The 18181-nt window shown below is 47.3% G+C and overlaps 1 long non-coding RNA gene across 49 annotated transcripts in view; it reads right to left on the reverse strand.

Moving 5' to 3' along the window:
- Positions 1–18181, reverse strand: part of LOC127917464 (uncharacterized) — a 41703-nt gene that overhangs the window by 12474 nt on the left and 11048 nt on the right. For 26 of the 49 annotated variants that reach the window (XR_008097430.1, XR_008097413.1, XR_008097437.1 and 23 more), the window contains 6 exons: positions 16459–17083; positions 15840–16064; positions 12891–13005; positions 9712–10100; positions 9422–9543; positions 3084–3198 (listed from right to left, as the gene is read on the reverse strand). This is a non-coding gene — a long non-coding RNA (uncharacterized LOC127917464). Of the gene's footprint in view, positions 1–3083; positions 3199–9421; positions 9544–9711; positions 10101–10205; positions 10328–10805; positions 10904–12611; positions 12832–12890; positions 13006–14172; positions 14293–14512; positions 14623–15212; positions 15278–15839; positions 16065–16348; positions 17102–17875; positions 17991–18181 lie in introns of all 49 variants that reach the window. The other 23 variants (XR_008097434.1, XR_008097439.1, XR_008097436.1 and 20 more) reach the window with 11 other exon arrangements.

Raw genomic sequence — 18181 nt, forward strand, 5'->3', positions numbered from 1 at the left:
TCCAACCTTATCAGTGACCTGACCTTGTCCCACATTCTCACTAATCCACAGCTGTCCAACCTTATCAGTGACCTGACCTGACCTTGTCCCACATTCCTCACTAATCCACAGCTGTCCAACCTTATCAGTGACCTGACTTGTCCTGACATTCCTCTCTAATCCACAGCTGTCCAACATTATCAGTTGACCTCATTCCTCACTAATCCACAGCTGTCCAACATTATCAGTGTGACCTGACCTTGTCCCACATTTCTCACTAATCCACAGCTGTCCAACCTTATCAGTGACCTGACCTTGTCCCACATTCCTCACTAATCCACAGCTGTCCAACCTTATCAGTGACCTGACCTGACCTTGTCCCACATTCCTCACTAATCCACAGCTGTCCAACCTTATCAGTGACCTGACCTTGTCTTGTCCCACATTCCTCACTAATCCACAGCTGTCCAACCTTATCAGTGACCTGACCTTGTCCCACATTCCTCACTAATCCACAGCTGTCCAACATTATCAGTGACCTGACCTTGTCCCACATTCCTCACTAATCCACAGCTGTCCAACCTTATCAGTGACCTGACCTTGTCCCACATTCCTCACTAATCCACAGCTGTCCAACTTATCAGTGACCTGACCTGACCTTGTCCCACATTCCTCACTAATCCACAGCTGTCCAACCTTATCAGTGACCTGACCTTGTCTGACATTCCTCACTAATCCACAGCTGTCCAACATTATCAGTGACCTGACCTGACCTTCCCCCATTCCTCACTAATCCACAGCTGTCCAACTTTATCAGTGACCTGACCTGACCTTGTCCCACATTCCTCACTAATCCACAGCTGTCCAACATTATCAGTGACCTGACCTGACCTTGTCCCACATTCCTCACTAATCCACAGCTGTCCAACATTATCAGTGACCTGACCTTGTCCCACATTCTCACTAATCCACAGCTGTCCAACCTTATCAGTGACCTGACCTTGTCCCACATTCCTCACTAATCCACAGCTGTCCAACTTATCAGTGACCTGACTTGTCTTGTCCCACATTCCTCACTAATCCACAGCTGTCCAACATTATCAGTGACCTGACCTTGTCCCACATTTCTCACTAATCCACAGCTGTCCAACCTTATCAGTGACCTGACCTGTCCCCATTCCTCACTAATCCACAGCTGTCCAACATTATCAGTGACCTGACCTGACCTTGTCCCACATTCCTCACTAATCCACAGCTGTCCAACCTTATCAGTGACCTGACCTTGTCCCACATTCCTCACTAATCCACAGCTGTCCAACATTATCAGTGACCTGACCTTGTCCCACATTCCTCACTAATCCACAGCTGTCCAACCTTATCAGTGACCTGACCTTGTCCCACATTCTCACTAATCCACAGCTGTCCAACCTTATCAGTGACCTGACCTTGTCCCACATTCCTCACTAATCCACAGCTGTCCAACCTTATCAGTGACCTGACCTTGTCCCACATTCCTCACTAATCCACAGCTGTCCAACATTATCAGTGACCTGACCTTGTCCCACATTCCTCACTAATCCACAGCTGTCCAACCTTATCAGTGACCTGACCTTGTCCACATTCCTCACTAATCCACAGCTGTCCAACATTATCAGTGAGTGACCTGACCTTGTCCCACATTCCTCACTAATCCACAGCTGTCCAACCTTATCAGTGACCTGACCTTGTCCCACATTCCTCACTAATCCACAGCTGTCCAACCTTATCAGTGACCTGACCTTGTCCCACATTCCTCACTAATCCACAGCTGTCCAACCTTATCAGTGACCTGACCTTGTCCCACATTCCTCACTAATCCACAGCTGTCCAACATTATCAGTGACCTGACCTTGTCTGACATTCCTCACTAATCCACAGCTGTCCAACCATTATCAGTGACCTGACCTTGTCCCACATTCCTCACTAATCCACAGCTGTCCAACCTTATCAGTGACCTGACCTTGTCCCACATTTCTCACTAATCCACAGCTGTCCAACATTATCAGTGACCTGACCTTGTCCCACATTCCTCACTAATCCACAGCTGTCCAACCTTATCAGTGACCTGACCTTGTCCCACATTCCTCACTAATCCACAGCTGTCCAACCTTATCAGTGACCTGACCTGACCTGACATTCCTCTCTAATCCACAGCTGTCCAACATTATCAGTGACCTGACCTGACCTTGTCCCACATTCCTCACTAATCCACAGCTGTCCAACTTATCAGTGACCTGACCTTGTCCCACATTCCTCACTAATCCACAGCTGTCCAACCTTATCAGTGACCTGACCTGACCTTGTCCCACATTCCTCACTAATCCACAGCTGTCCAACCTTATCAGTGACCTGACCTTGTCACATTCCTCACTAATCCACAGCTGTCCAACATTATCAGTGACCTGACCTTGTCCCACATTCCTCTCTAATCCACAGCTGTCCAACATTATCAGTGACCTGACCTTGTCCCACATTCCTCACTAATCCACAGCTGTCCAACATTATCAGTGACCTGACCTTGTCCCACATTCCTCACTAATCCACAGCTGTCCAACATTATCAGTGACCTGACCTGACCTTGTCCCACATTCCTCACTAATCCACAGCTGTCCAACCTTTATGAGTGACCTGACCTTGTCCCACATTCCTCTCTAATCCACAGCTGTCCAACATTATCAGTGACCTGACCTTGTCCCACATTCCTCACTAATCCACAGCTGTCCAACTTATCAGTGTGACCTGACCTTGTCCCACATTCCTCACTAATCCACAGCTGTCCAACATTATCAGTGACCTGACCTGACCTTGTCCCACATTCCTCACTAATCCACAGCTGTCCAACATTATCAGTGACCTGACCTTGTCCCACATTCCTCACTAATCCACAGCTGTCCAACCTTATCAGTGACCTGACCTTGTCTGACATTCCTCACTAATCCACAGCTGTCCAACCTTATCAGTGACCTGACCTTGTCTTGTCCCATTCCTCACTAATCCACAGCTGTCCAACATTATCAGTGACCTGACCTTGTCCCACATTTCTCACTAATCCACAGGAATCCAACCTTATCAGTGACCTGACCTCATCCCCCATTCCTCACTAATCCACAGCTGTCCAACATTATCAGTGACCTGACCTGACCTTGTCCCAAATTCCTCACTAATCCACAGCTGTCCAACCTTATCAGTGACCTGACCTTGTCCCACATTCCTCACTAATCCACAGCAGCTGAATCCAACCTTATCAGTGACCTGACCTTGTCCCACATTCCTCACTAATCCACAGCTGTCCAACATTTATCAGTGACCTGACCTTGTCTGACATTCCTCACTAATCCACAGCTGTCCAACCTTATCAGTGACCTGACCTTGTCCCACATTCCTCACTAATCCACAGCTGTCCAACCTTATCAGTGACCTGACCTTGTCCCACATTCCTCACTAATCCACAGCTGTCCAACCTTATCAGTGACCTGACCTTGTCCCACATTCCTCACTAATCCACAGCTGTCCAACATTATCAGTGACCTGACCTTGTCCCACATTCCTCACTAATTCAGCTCAACATTATAGTGACCTGACCTGTCCACACCTCACTAATCCACAGCTGTCCAACCTTATCAGTGACCTGACCTTGTCCCACATTCCTCACTAATCCACAGCTGTCCAACATTATCAGTGTGACCTGACCTTGTCCCACATTCCTCACTAATCCACAGCTGTCCAACATTATCAGTGACCTGACCTTGTCCCACATTCCTCACTAATCCACAGCTGTCCAACATTATCAGTGACCTGACCTGTCCCACATTCCTCACTAATCCACAGCTGTCCAACATTATCAGTGACCTGACCTTGTCCCACACTCACTAATCCACAGCTGTCCAACCTTATCAGTGACCTGACCTTGTCCACATTCCTCACTAATCCACAGCTGTCCAACCTTATCAGTGACCTGACCTTGTCCCACATTCCTCACTAATCCACAGCTGTCCAACATTATCAGTGACCTGACCTTGTCCCACATTCCTCACTAATCCACAGCTGTCCAACTTTATCAGTGACCTGACCTTGTCCCACATTCCTCACTAATCCACAGCTGTCCAACATTATTATCAGTGACCTGACCTTGTCCCACATTCCTCACTAATCCACAGCTGTCCAACCTTATCAGTGACCTGACCTTGTCCCACATTCCTCACTAATCCACAGCTGTCCAACCTTATCAGTGACCTGACCTTGTCTGACATTCCTCACTAATCCACAGCTGTCCAACATTATCAGTGACCTGACCTGACCTTGTCCCACATTCCTCACTAATCCACAGCTGTCCAACCTTATCAGTGACCTGACCTTGTCCCACATTCCTCTCTAATCCACAGCTGTCCAACATTATCAGTGACCTGACCTGACCTTGTCCCACATTCCTCACTAATCCACAGCTGTCCAACCTTATCAGTGACCTGACCTGTCCCACATTCCTCACTAATCCACAGCTGTCCAACATTATCAGTGACCTGACCTTGTCCCACATTCCTCACTAATCCACAGCTGTCCAACATTATCAGTGACCTGACCTTGTCCCACATTCCTCACTAATCCACAGCTGTCCAACATTATCAGTGACCTGACCTTGTCTGACATTCCTCACTAATCCACAGCTGTCCAACATTATCAGTGACCTGACCTGACCTTGTCCCACATTCCTCACTAATCCACAGCTGTCCAACTTTATCAGTGACCTGACCTGACCTTGTCCCACATTCCTCTCTAATCCACAGCTGTCCAACATTATCAGTGACCTGACCTTGTCCCACATTCCTCACTAATCCACAGCTGTCCAACTTTATCAGTGACCTGACCTGACCTTGTCCCACATTCCTCACTAATCCACAGCTGTCCAACATTATCAGTGACCTGACCTGACCTTGTCCCACATTCCTCACTAATCCACAGCTGTCCAACATTATCAGTGACCTGACCTTGTCCCACATTCCTCACTAATCCACAGCTGTCCAACCTTATCAGTGACCTGACCTGTCTGTCCCACATTCCTCTCTAATCCACAGCTGTCCAACATTATCAGTGACCTGACCTTGTCTGACATTCCTCTCTAATCCACAGCTGTCCAACATTATCAGTGTGACCTGACCTTGTCCCCATTCCTCACTAATCCACAGCTGTCCAACTTTATCAGTGACCTGACCTGACCTTGTCTGACATTCTCACTAATCCACAGCTGTCCAACATTATCAGTGACCTGACCTGACCTTGTCCCACATTCCTCACTAATCCACAGCTGTCCAACATTATCAGTGACCTGACCTTGTCCCACATTCCTCTCTAATCCACAGCTGTCCAACCTTATCAGTGACATTCCTCACTAATCCACAGCTGTCCAACATTATCAGTGACCTGACCTTGTCTGACATTCCTCACTAATCCACAGCTGTCCAACATTATCAGTGACCTGACCTGACCTTGTCCCACATTCCTCACTAATCCACAGCTGTCCAACATTATCAGTGACCTGACCTGACCTTGTCCCACATTCCTCACTAATCCACAGCTGTCCAACATTATCAGTGACCTGACCTGACCTTGTCCCACATTCCTCACTAATCCACAGCTGTCCAACATTATCAGTGACCTGACCTTGTCCCACATTCCTCTCTAATCCACAGCTGTCCAACCTTATCAGTGACCTGACCTTGTCTGACATTCCTCACTAATCCACAGCTGTCCAACTTTATCAGTGACCTGACCTTGTCTGACATTCCTCACTAATCCACAGCTGTCCAACATTATCAGTGACCTGACCTTGTCCCACATTTCTCACTAATCCACAGGAATCGAACCTTATCAGTGACCTGACCTCATCCCCATTCCTCACTAATCCACAGCTGTCCAACATTATCAGTGACCTGACCTGACCTTGTCCCAAATTCCTCACTAATCCACAGCTGTCCAACCTTATCAGTGACCTGACCTTGTCTGACATTCCTCACTAATCCACAGCTGTCCAACCTTATCAGTGACCTGACCTTGTCCCACATTCCTCACTAATCCACAGCTGTCCAACCTTATCAGTGACCTGACCTTGTGACATTCCTCTCTAATCCACAGCTGTCCAACATTATCAGTGACCTGACCTTGTCCCACATTCCTCACTAATCCACAGCTGTCCAACCTTATCAGTGACCTGACCTTGTCTGACATTCCTCTCTAATCCACAGCTGTCCAACATTATCAGTGACCTGACCTGATTCCTCCTAATCCACAGCTGTCCCAACTTATCAGTTCCATTCCTCACTAATCCACAGCTGTCCAACATTATCAGTGACCTGACCTTGTCTGACATTCCTCACTAATCCACAGCTGTCCAACCTTATCAGTGACCTGACCTTGTCCCACATTCCTCACTAATCCACAGCTGTCCAACCTTATCAGTGACCTGACCTTGTCCCACATTCCTCACTAATCCACAGCTGTCCAACATTATCAGTGACCTGACCTTGTCCCCATTCCTCACTAATCCACAGCTGTCCAACTTATCAGTGACCTGACCTTGTCTGACATTCCTCTCTAATCCACAGCTGTCCAACATTATCAGTGACCTGACCTGACCTTGTCCCACATTCCTCACTAATCCACAGCTGTCCAACCTTATCAGTGACCTGACCTTGTCTTGTCCTGACATTCCTCTCTAATCCACAGCTGTCCAACATTATCAGTGACCTGACCTTGTCCCACATTCCTCACTAATCCACAGCTGTCCAACTTATCAGTGACCTGACCTGACCTTGTCCTGACATTCCTCACTAATCCACAGCTGTCCAACATTATCAGTGACCTGACCTGACCTTGTCCCACATTCCTCACTAATCCACAGCTGTCCAACATTATCAGTGACCTGACCTTGTCCCACATTCCTCTCTAATCCACAGCTGTCCAACCTTATCAGTGACCTGACCTTGTCTGACATTCCTCACTAATCCACACATTATCAGTGACCTGACCTTGTCTGACATTCCTCTCTAATCCACAGCTGTCCAACATTATCAGTGACCTGACCTGACCTGTCCCACATTCCTCACTAATCCACAGCTGTCCAACATTATCAGTGACCTGACCTGACCTTGTCTGACATTCCTCTCTAATCCACAGCTGTCCAACATTATCAGTGACCTGACCTGACCTTGTCCCACATTCCTCACTAATCCACAGCTGTCCAACATTATCAGTGACCTGACCTTGTCCCACATTCCTCACTAATCCACAGCTGTCCAACATTATCAGTGACCTGACCTTGTCCTGACATTCCTCCTAATCCACAGCTGTCCAACATTATCAGTGACCTGACCTTGTCTGACATTCCTCTCTAATCCACAGCTGTCCAACATTATCAGTGACCTGACCTGACCTTGTCCCCATTCCTCACTAATCCACAGCTGTCCAACATTATCAGTGACCTGACCTGACCTTGTCCACATTCCTCACTAATCCACAGCTGTCCAACATTATCAGTGACCTGACCTGACCTTGTCCCACATTCCTCACTAATCCACAGCTGTCCAACATTATCAGTGACCTGACCTTGTCCCACATTCCTCACTAATCCACAGCTGTCCAACCTTATCAGTGACCTGACCTGACCTTGTCTGACATTCCTCTCTAATCCACAGCTGTCCAACATTATCAGTGACCTGACCTTGTCCCACATTCCTCACTAATCCACAGCTGTCCAACATTATCAGTGACCTGACCTTGTCCCACATTCCTCACTAATCCACAGCTGTCCAACCTTATCAGTGACCTGACCTTGTCTGACATTCCTCTCTAATCCACAGCTGTCCAACATTATCAGTGACCTGACCTTGTCCCACATTCCTCACTAATCCACAGCTGTCCAACTTATCAGTGACCTGACCTTGTCCTAATTCCTCACTAATCCACAGCTGTCCAACATTATCAGTGACCTGACCTTGTCTGACATTCCTCTCTAATCCACAGCTGTCCAACATTATCAGTGACCTGACCTTGTCCCACATTCCTCACTAATCCACAGCTGTCCAACATTATCAGTGACCTGACCTTGTCCCACATTCTCACTAATCCACAGCTGTCCAACATTATCAGTGACCTGACCTTGTCCACATTCCTCACTAATCCACAGCTGTCCAACATTATCAGTGACCTGACCTTGTCTGACATTCCTCTCTAATCCACAGCTGTCCAACATTATCAGTGACCTGACCTGACCTTGTCCCACATTCCTCACTAATCCACAGCTGTCCAACTTTATCAGTGACCTGACCTTGTCTGACATTCCTCTCTAATCCACAGCTGTCCAACATTATCAGTGACCTGACCTTGTCCCACATTCCTCACTAATCCACAGCTGTCCAACTTATCAGTGACCTGACCTGACCTTGTCTGACATTCCTCTCTAATCCACAGCTGTCCAACATTATCAGTGACCTGACCTGACCTTGTCCCACATTCCTCACTAATCCACAGCTGTCCAACATTATCAGTGACCTGACCTTGTCCCACATTCCTCTCTAATCCACAGCTGTCCAACCTTATCAGTGACCTGACCTTGTCTGACATTCCTCTCTAATCCACAGCTGTCCAACATTATCAGTGACCTGACCTTGTCTGACATTCCTCTCTAATCCACAGCTGTCCAACATTATCAGTGACCTGACCTTGTCCCACATTCCTCACTAATCCACAGCTGTCCAACATTATCAGTGACCTGACCTTGTCCTGACATTCCTCTCACTAATCCACAGCTGTCCAACATTATCAGTGACCTGACCTGACCTTGTCCCACATTCCTCACTAATCCACAGCTGTCCAACATTATCAGTGACCTGACCTTGTCCTGACATTCCTCTCTAATCCACAGCTGTCCAACCTTATCAGTGACCTGACCTTGTGACATTCCTCACTAATCCACAGCTGTCCAACATTATCAGTGACCTGACCTTGTCTGACATTCCTCACTAATCCACAGCTGTCCAACATTATCAGTGACCTGACCTTGTCCCACATTCCTCACTAATCCACAGCTGTCCAACCTTATCAGTGACCTGACCTTGTCTGACATTCCTCACTAATCCACAGCTGTCCAACTTTATCAGTGACCTGACCTTGTCTGACATTCCTCACTAATCCACAGCTGTCCAACATTATCAGTGACCTGACCTGTCCACATTTCTCACTAATGTCAACCTTATCAGTGACCTGACCTTGTCCCCATTCCTCACTAATCCACAGCTGTCCAACATTATCAGTGACCTGACCTTGTCTGACATTCCTCTCTAATCCACAGCTGTCCAACCTTATCAGTGACCTGACCTTGTCCCACATTCCTCCTAATCCACAGCTGTCCAACCTTATCAGTGACCTGACCTTGTCTGACATTCCTCTCTAATCCACAGCTGTCCAACCTTATCAGTGACCTGACCTTGTCCCACATTCCTCACTAATCCACAGCTGTCCAACCTTATCAGTGACCTGACCTTGTCTGACATTCCTCTCTAATCCACAGCTGTCCAACCTTATCAGTGACCTGACCTTGTCCCCATTCCTCACTAATCCACAGCTGTCCAACCTATCAGTGACCTGACCTGACCTTGTCCCACATTCCTCACTAATCCACAGCTGTCCAACATTATCAGTGACCTGACCTTGTCTGACATTCCTCTCTAATCCACAGCTGTCCAACCTTATCAGTGACCTGACCTTGTCCCACATTCCTCACTAATCCACAGCTGTCCAACCTTATCTGTGACCTGACCTTGTCTGACATTCCTCTCTAATCCACAGCTGTCCAACATTATCAGTGACCTGACCTTGTCTGACATTCCTCTCTAATCCACAGCTGTCCAACCTTATCAGTGACCTGACCTTGTCCCACATTCCTCTCTAATCCACAGCTGTCCAACCTTATCAGTGACCTGACCTTGTCTGACATTCCTCTCTAATCCACAGCTGTCCAACATTATCAGTGACCTGACCTGACCTTGTCCCAAATTCCTCACTAATCCACAGCTGTCCAACTTTATTGTGACCTGACCTTGTCCCACATTCCTCTCTAATCCACAGCTGTCCAACATTATCAGTGTGACCTGACCTGACCTTGTCCCACATTCCTCTCTAATCCACAGCTGTCCAACCTTATCAGTGACCTGACCTTGTCTGACATTCCTCTCTAATCCACAGCTGTCCAACATTATCAGTGACCTGACCTTGTCCCACATTCCTCTCTAATCCACAGCTGTCCAACATTATCAGTGACCTGACCTTGTCCCACATTCTCACTAATCCACAGCTGTCCAACATTATCAGTGACCTGACCTTGTCTGACATTCCTCTCTAATCCACAGCTGTCCAACATTATCAGTGACCTGACCTGACCTTGTCCCACATTCCTCACTAATCCACAGCTGTCCAACATTATCAGTGACCTGACCTTGTCTGACATTCCTCTCTAATCCACAGCTGTCCAACATTATCAGTGACCTGACCTTGTCCCAGATTCCTCACTAATCCACAGCTGTCCAACTTTATCAGTGACCTGACCTGACCTTGTCTGACATTCCTCTCTAATCCACAGCTGTCCAACATTATCAGTGACCTGACCTGACCTTGTCCCACATTCCTCACTAATCCACAGCTGTCCAACATTATCAGTGACCTGACCTTGTCCCACATTCCTCTCTAATGACCACAGCTGTCCATTCCCTTAATCCACAGCTGTCCAACTTATCAGTGACCTGACCTTGTCTGACATTCCTCTCTAATCCACAGCTGTCCAACATTATCAGTGACCTGACCTTGTCTGACATTCCTCTCTAATCCACAGCTGTCCAACCTTATCAGTGACCTGACCTTGTCCCACATTCCTCACTAATCCACAGCTGTCCAACCTTATCAGTGACCTGACCTTGTCTGACATTCCTCTCTAATCCACAGCTGTCCAACATTATCAGTGACCTGACCTGACCTTGTCCCAAATTCCTCACTAATCCACAGCTGTCCAACTTATCAGTGACCTGACCTTGTCCCACATTCCTCTCTTAATCCACAGCTGTCCAACATTATCAGTGACCTGACCTGACCTTGTCCACATTCCTCTCTAATGACCAGTGACCTGACCTTGTCTGACATTCCTCTCTAATCCACAGCTGTCCAACATTATCAGTGACCTGACCTTGTCTAATCCACAGCTTCCAACATTATCAGTGACCTGACCTTGTAATTCCTCCTAATCCACAGCTGTCCAACATTATCAGTGACCTGACCTTGTCCCACATTCCTCACTAATCCACAGCTGTCCAACATTATCAGTGACCTGACCTTGTCTGACATTCCTCTCTAATCCACAGCTGTCCAACATTATCAGTGACCTGACCTGACCTTGTCCCACATTCCTCACTAATCCACAGCTGTCCAACATTATCAGTGACCTGACCTTGTCTGACATTCCTCTCTAATCCACAGCTGTCCAACATTATCAGTGACCTGACCTTGTCCCACATTCCTCACTAATCCACAGCTGTCCAACTTTATCAGTGACCTGACCTGACCTTGTCTGACATTCCTCTCTAATCCACAGCTGACATTCCTCACTAATCCACAGCTGTCCAACATTATCAGTGACCTGACCTTGTCCCACATTCCTCTCTAATCCACAGCTGTCCAACATTATCAGTGACCTGACCTTGTCCCACATTCCTCTCTAATCCACAGCTGTCCAACATTATCAGTGACCTGACCTTGTCCACATTCCTCACTAATCCACAGCTGTCCAACATTATCAGTGACCTGACCTTGTCTGACATTCCTCTCTAATCCACAGCTGTCCAACATTATCAGTGACCTGACCTGACCTTGTCCCACATTCCTCACTAATCCACAGCTGTCCAACATTATCAGTGACCTGACCTTGTCTGACATTCCTCTCTAATCCACAGCTGTCCAACATTATCAGTGACCTGACCTGACCTTGTCCCACATTCCTCACTAATCCACAGCTGTCCAACATTATCAGTGACCTGACCTTGTCCCACATTCCTCACTAATCCACAGCTGTCCAACATTATCAGTGACCTGACCTGATTCCTCCTAATCCACATTCCAACTAATCAGTGACAGCTGTCCAACCTAATCAGTGACCTGACCTGACCTTGTCTGACATTCCTCTCTAATCCACAGCTGTCCAACATTATCAGTGACCTGACCTGACCTTGTCCCATTCCTCACTAATCCACAGCTGTCCAACATTATCAGTGACCTGACCTGACCTTGTGACATTCCTCTCTAATCCACAGCTGTCCAACATTATCAGTGACCTGACCTTGTTGTCCCACATTCCTCACTAATCCACAGCTGTCCAACCTTATCAGTGACCTGACCTTGTCTGACATTCCTCACTAATCCACAGCTGTCCAACATTATCAGTGACCTGACCTGACCTTGTCCCACATTCCTCACTAATCCACAGCTGTCCAACCTTATCAGTGACCTGACCTTGTCCCACATTCCTCTCTAATCCACAGCTGTCCAACATTATCAGTGACCTGACCTTGTCCCACATTCCTCTCTAATCCACAGCTGTCCAACATTATCAGTGACCTGACCTTGTCCCACATTCCTCACTAATCCACAGCTGTCCAACCTTATCAGTGACCTGACCTTGTCCCACATTCCTCTCTAATCCACAGCTGTCCAACCTTATCAGTGACCTGACCTTGTCTGACATTCCTCTCTAATCCACAGCTGTCCAACATTATCAGTGACCTGACCTGACCTTGTCCCACATTCCTCACTAATCCACAGCTGTCCAACCTTATTGTGACCTGACCTTGTCCCACATTCCTCTCTAATCCACAGCTGTCCAACATTATCAGTGACCTGACCTGACCTTGTCCCACATTCCTCTCTAATCCACAGCTGTCCAACCTTATCAGTGACCTGACTTGTCTGACATTCCTCTCTAATCCACAGCTGTCCAACATTATCAGTGACCTGACCTTGTCCCACATTCCTCTCTAATCCACAGCTGTCCAACATTATCAGTGACCTGACCTTGTCCCACATTCCTCACTAATCCACAGCTGTCCAACATTATCAGTGACCTGACCTTGTCCACATTCCTCACTAATCCACAGCTGTCCAACATTATCAGTGACCTGACCTTGTCTGACATTCCTCTCTAATCCACAGCTGTCCAACATTATCAGTGACCTGACCTGACCTTGTCCCACATTCCTCACTAATCCACAGCTGTCCAACATTATCAGTGACCTGACCTTGTCTGACATTCCTCTCTAATCCACAGCTGTCCAACATTATCAGTGACCTGACCTTGATTCCTCACTAATCCACAGCTGTCCAACTTTATCAGTGACCTGACCTGACCTTGTCTGACATTCCTCTCTAATCCACAGCTGTCCAACCTTATCAGTGACCTGACCTTGTCTGACATTCCTCACTAATCCACAGCTGTCCAACATTATCAGTGACCTGACCTTGTCCCACATTCCTCTCTAATCCACAGCTGTCCAACATTATCAGTGACCTGACCTTGTCCCACATTCCTCTCTAATCCACAGCTGTCCAACATTATCAGTGACCTGACCTTGTCCCACATTCCTCACTAATCCACAGCTGTCCAACATTATCAGTGACCTGACCTTGTCTGACATTCCTCTCTAATCCACAGCTGTCCAACATTATCAGTGACCTGACCTGACCTTGTCCCACATTCCTCACTAATCCACAGCTGTCCAACATTATCAGTGACCTGACCTTGTCTGACATTCCTCTCTAATCCACAGCTGTCCAACATTATCAGTGACCTGACCTTGTCCCACATTCCTCACTAATCCACAGCTGTCCAACATTATCAGTGACCTGACCTTGTCTGACATTCCTCTCTAATCCACAGCTGTCCAACATTATCAGTGACCTGACCTGACCTTGTCCCACATTCCTCACTAATCCACAGCTGTCCAACATTATCAGTGACCTGACCTTGTCTGACATTCCTCTCTAATCCACAGCTGTCCAACATTATCAGTGACCTGACCTTGTCCCACATTCCTCACTAATCCACAGCTGTCCAACATTATCAGTGACCTGACCTGACCTTGTCTGACATTCCTCTCTAATCCACAGCTGTCCAACATTATCAGTGACCTGACCTGACCTTGTCCCACATTCCTCACTAATCCACAGCTGTCCAACATTATCAGTGACCTGACCTTGTCCCACATTCCTCTCTAATCCACAGCTGTCCAACATTATCAGTGACCTGACCTTGTCTGACATTCCTCACTAATCCACAGCTGTCCAACCTTATCAGTGACCTGACCTTGTCCCACATTCCTCTCTAATCCACAGCTGTCCAACATTATCAGTGACCTGACCTGACCTTGTATTCCTCACTAATCCACAGCTGTCCAACCTTATCAGTGACCTGACCTTGTCCCACATTCCTCTCTAATCCACAGCTGTCCAACCTTATCAGTGACCTGACCTTGTCTGACATTCCTCTCTAATCCACAGCTGTCCAACATTATCAGTGACCTGACCTGACCTTGTCCCACATTCCTCACTAATCCACAGCTGTCCAACATTATCAGTGACCTGACCTTGTCCCACATTCCTCTCTAATCCACAGCTGTCCAACATTATCAGTGACCTGACCTGACCTTGTCCCACATTCCTCACTAATCCACAGCTGTCCAACATTATCAGTGACCTGACCTTGTCCTCTAATCCACAGCTGTCCAACATTATCAGTTGACCTCACTAATCCACAGCTGTCCAACATTATCAGTGACCTGACCTTGTCCCACATTCCTCTCTAATCCACAGCTGTCCAACATTATCAGTGACCTGACCTTGTCCCACATTCCTCACTAATCCACAGCTGTCCAACATTATCAGTGACCTGACCTTGTCTGACATTCCTCTCTAATCCACAGCTGTCCAACATTATCAGTGACCTGACCTGACCTTGTCCCATTCCTCACTAATCCACAGCTGTCCAACATTATCAGTGACCTGACCTTGTCTGACATTCCTCTCTAATCCACAGCTGTCCAACATTATCAGTGACCTGACCTTGTCCCACATTCCTCACTAATCCACAGCTGTCCAACATTATCAGTGACCTGACCTGACCTTGTCTGACATTCCTCTCTAATCCACAGCTGTCCAACATTATCAGTGACCTGACCTGTCTTGTGACATTCCTCACTAATCCACAGCTGTCCAACATTATCAGTGACCTGACCTTGTCCCACATTCCTCACTAATCCACAGCTGTCCAACATTATCAGTGACCTGACCTTGTCCCACATTCCTCTCTAATCCACAGCTGTCCAACATTATCAGTGACCTGACCTTGTCCCACTCCTTTCTCACTAATCCACAGCTGTCCAACATTATCAGTGACCTGACCTTGTCTGACATTCCTCTCTAATCCACAGCTGTCCAACATTATCAGTGACCTGACCTGACCTTGTCCCACATTCCTCACTAATCCACAGCTGTCCAACATTATCAGTGACCTGACCTTGTCTGACATTCCTCTCTAATCCACAGCTGTCCAACATTATCAGTGACCTGACCTTGTCTTGTCCCATTCCTCTCTAATCCACAGCTGTCCAACATTATCAGTGACCTGACCTGACCTTGTCCCACATTCCTCACTAATCCACAGCTGTCCAACATTATCAGTGACCTGACCTTGTCCCACATTCCTCACTAATCCACAGCTGTCCAACATTATCAGTGACCTGACCTTGTCTGACATTCCTCTCTAATCCACAGCTGTCCAACATTATCAGTGACCTGACCTTGTCCCACATTCCTCACTAATCCACAGCTGTCCAACATTATCAGTGACCTGACCTTGTCTGACATTCCTCTCTAATCCACAGCTGTCCAACATTATCAGTGACCTGACCTGACCTTGTCCCAGATTCCTCACTAATCCACAGCTGTCCAACATTATCAGTGACCTGACCTTGTCTGACATTCCTCTCTAATCCACAGCTGTCCAACATTATCAGTGACCTGACCTTGTCCCAGATTCCTCACTAATCCACAGCTGTCCAACCTTATCAGTGACCTGACCTGACCTTGTCTGACATTCCTCTCTAATCCACAGCTGTCCAACATTATCAGTGACCTGACTGACCTTGTCCCACATTCCTCACTAATCCACAGCTGTCCAACCTTATCAGTGACCTGACCTTGTCCCACATTCCTCTCTAATCCACAGCTGTCCAACATTATCAGTGACCTGACCTTGTCTGACATTCCTCTCTAATCCACAGCTGTCCAACCTTATCAGTGACCTGACCTTGTCCCACATTCCTCTCTAATCCACAGCTGTCCAACATTATCAGTGACCTGACCTTGTCCCACATTCCTCTCTAATCCACAGCTGTCCAACCTTATCAGTGACCTGACCTTGTCTGACATTCCTCTCTAATCCACAGCTGTCCAACATTATCAGTGACCTGACCTGACCTTGTCCCAAATTCCTCACTAATCCACAGCTGTCCAACATTATCAGTGACCTGACCTTGTCCCACATTCCTCTCTAATCCACAGCTGTCCAACATTATCAGTGACCTGACCTGACCTTGTCCCACATTCCTCTCTAATCCACAGCTGTCCAACCTTATCAGTGACCTGACCTTGTCTGACATTCCTCTCTAATCCACAGCTGTCCAACATTATCAGTGACCTGACCTTGTCCCACATTCCTCTCTAATCCACAGCTGTCCAACATTATCAGTGACCTGACCTTGTCCCACATTCCTCTCTAATCCACAGCTGTCCAACATTATCAGTGACCTGACCTTGTCCCACATTCCTCACTAATCCACAGCTGTCCAACATTATCAGTGACCTGACCTTGTCTGACATTCCTCTCTAATCCACAGCTGTCCAACATTATCAGTGACCTGACCTGACCTTGTCCCAGATTCCTCACTAATCCACAGCTGTCCAACATTATCAGTGACCTGACCTTGTCTGACATTCCTCTCTAATCCACAGCTGTCCAACATTATCAGTGACCTGACCTTGTGACCTGACCTTGACCTGACCCTGACATTCCTCACTAATCCACAGCTGTCCAACCTTATCAGTGACCTGACCCTTGTCCAACATTCCTCTCTAATCCACAGCTGTCCAACATTATCAGTGACCTGACCTTGTCCCACATTCCTCACTAATCCACAGCTGTCCAACATTATCAGTGACCTGACCTTGTCTGACATTCCTCTCTAATCCACAGCTGTCCAACATTATCAGTGACCTGACCTTGTCCCACATTCCTCACTAATCCACAGCTGTCCAACATTATCAGTGACCTGACCTTGTCTGACATTCCTCTCTAATCCACAGCTGTCCAACATTATCAGTGTGACCTGACCTTGTCCCACATTCCTCACTAATCCACAGCTGTCCAACATTATCAGTGACCTGACCTTGTCCCCATTCCTCTCTAATCCACAGCTGTCCAACATTATCAGTGACCTGACCTTGTCCCACATTCCTCACTAATCCACAGCTGTCCAACATTATCAGTGACCTGACCTTGTCTGACATTCCTCACTAATCCACAGCTGTCCAACATTATCAGTGACCTGACCTGACCTTGTCCCACATTCCTCACTAATCCACAGCTGTCCAACATTATCAGTGACCTGACCTTGTCTGACATTCCTCTCTAATCCACAGCTGTCCAACATTATCAGTGACCTGACCTTGTCCCACATTCCTCACTAATCCACAGCTGTCCAACATTATCAGTGACCTGACCTTGTCTGACATTCCTCTCTAATCCACAGCTGTCCAACATTATCAGTGACCTGACCTGACCTTGTCCCACATTCCTCACTAATCCACAGCTGTCCAACATTATCAGTGACCTGACCTTGTCTGACATTCCTCTCTAATCCACAGCTGTCCAACATTTATCAGTGACCTGACCTTGTCTGACATTCCTCTCTAATCCACAGCTGTCCAACATTATCAGTGACCTGACCTGTCCTGACATTCCTCCTAATCCACAGCTGTCCAACATTATCAGTGACCTGACCTTGTCCCACATTCCTCACTA

This window comes from Oncorhynchus keta, unplaced genomic scaffold (assembly GCF_023373465.1).
Source record: "Oncorhynchus keta strain PuntledgeMale-10-30-2019 unplaced genomic scaffold, Oket_V2 Un_contig_11514_pilon_pilon, whole genome shotgun sequence".
Taxonomy (NCBI): Eukaryota; Metazoa; Chordata; class Actinopteri; order Salmoniformes; family Salmonidae; genus Oncorhynchus; species Oncorhynchus keta.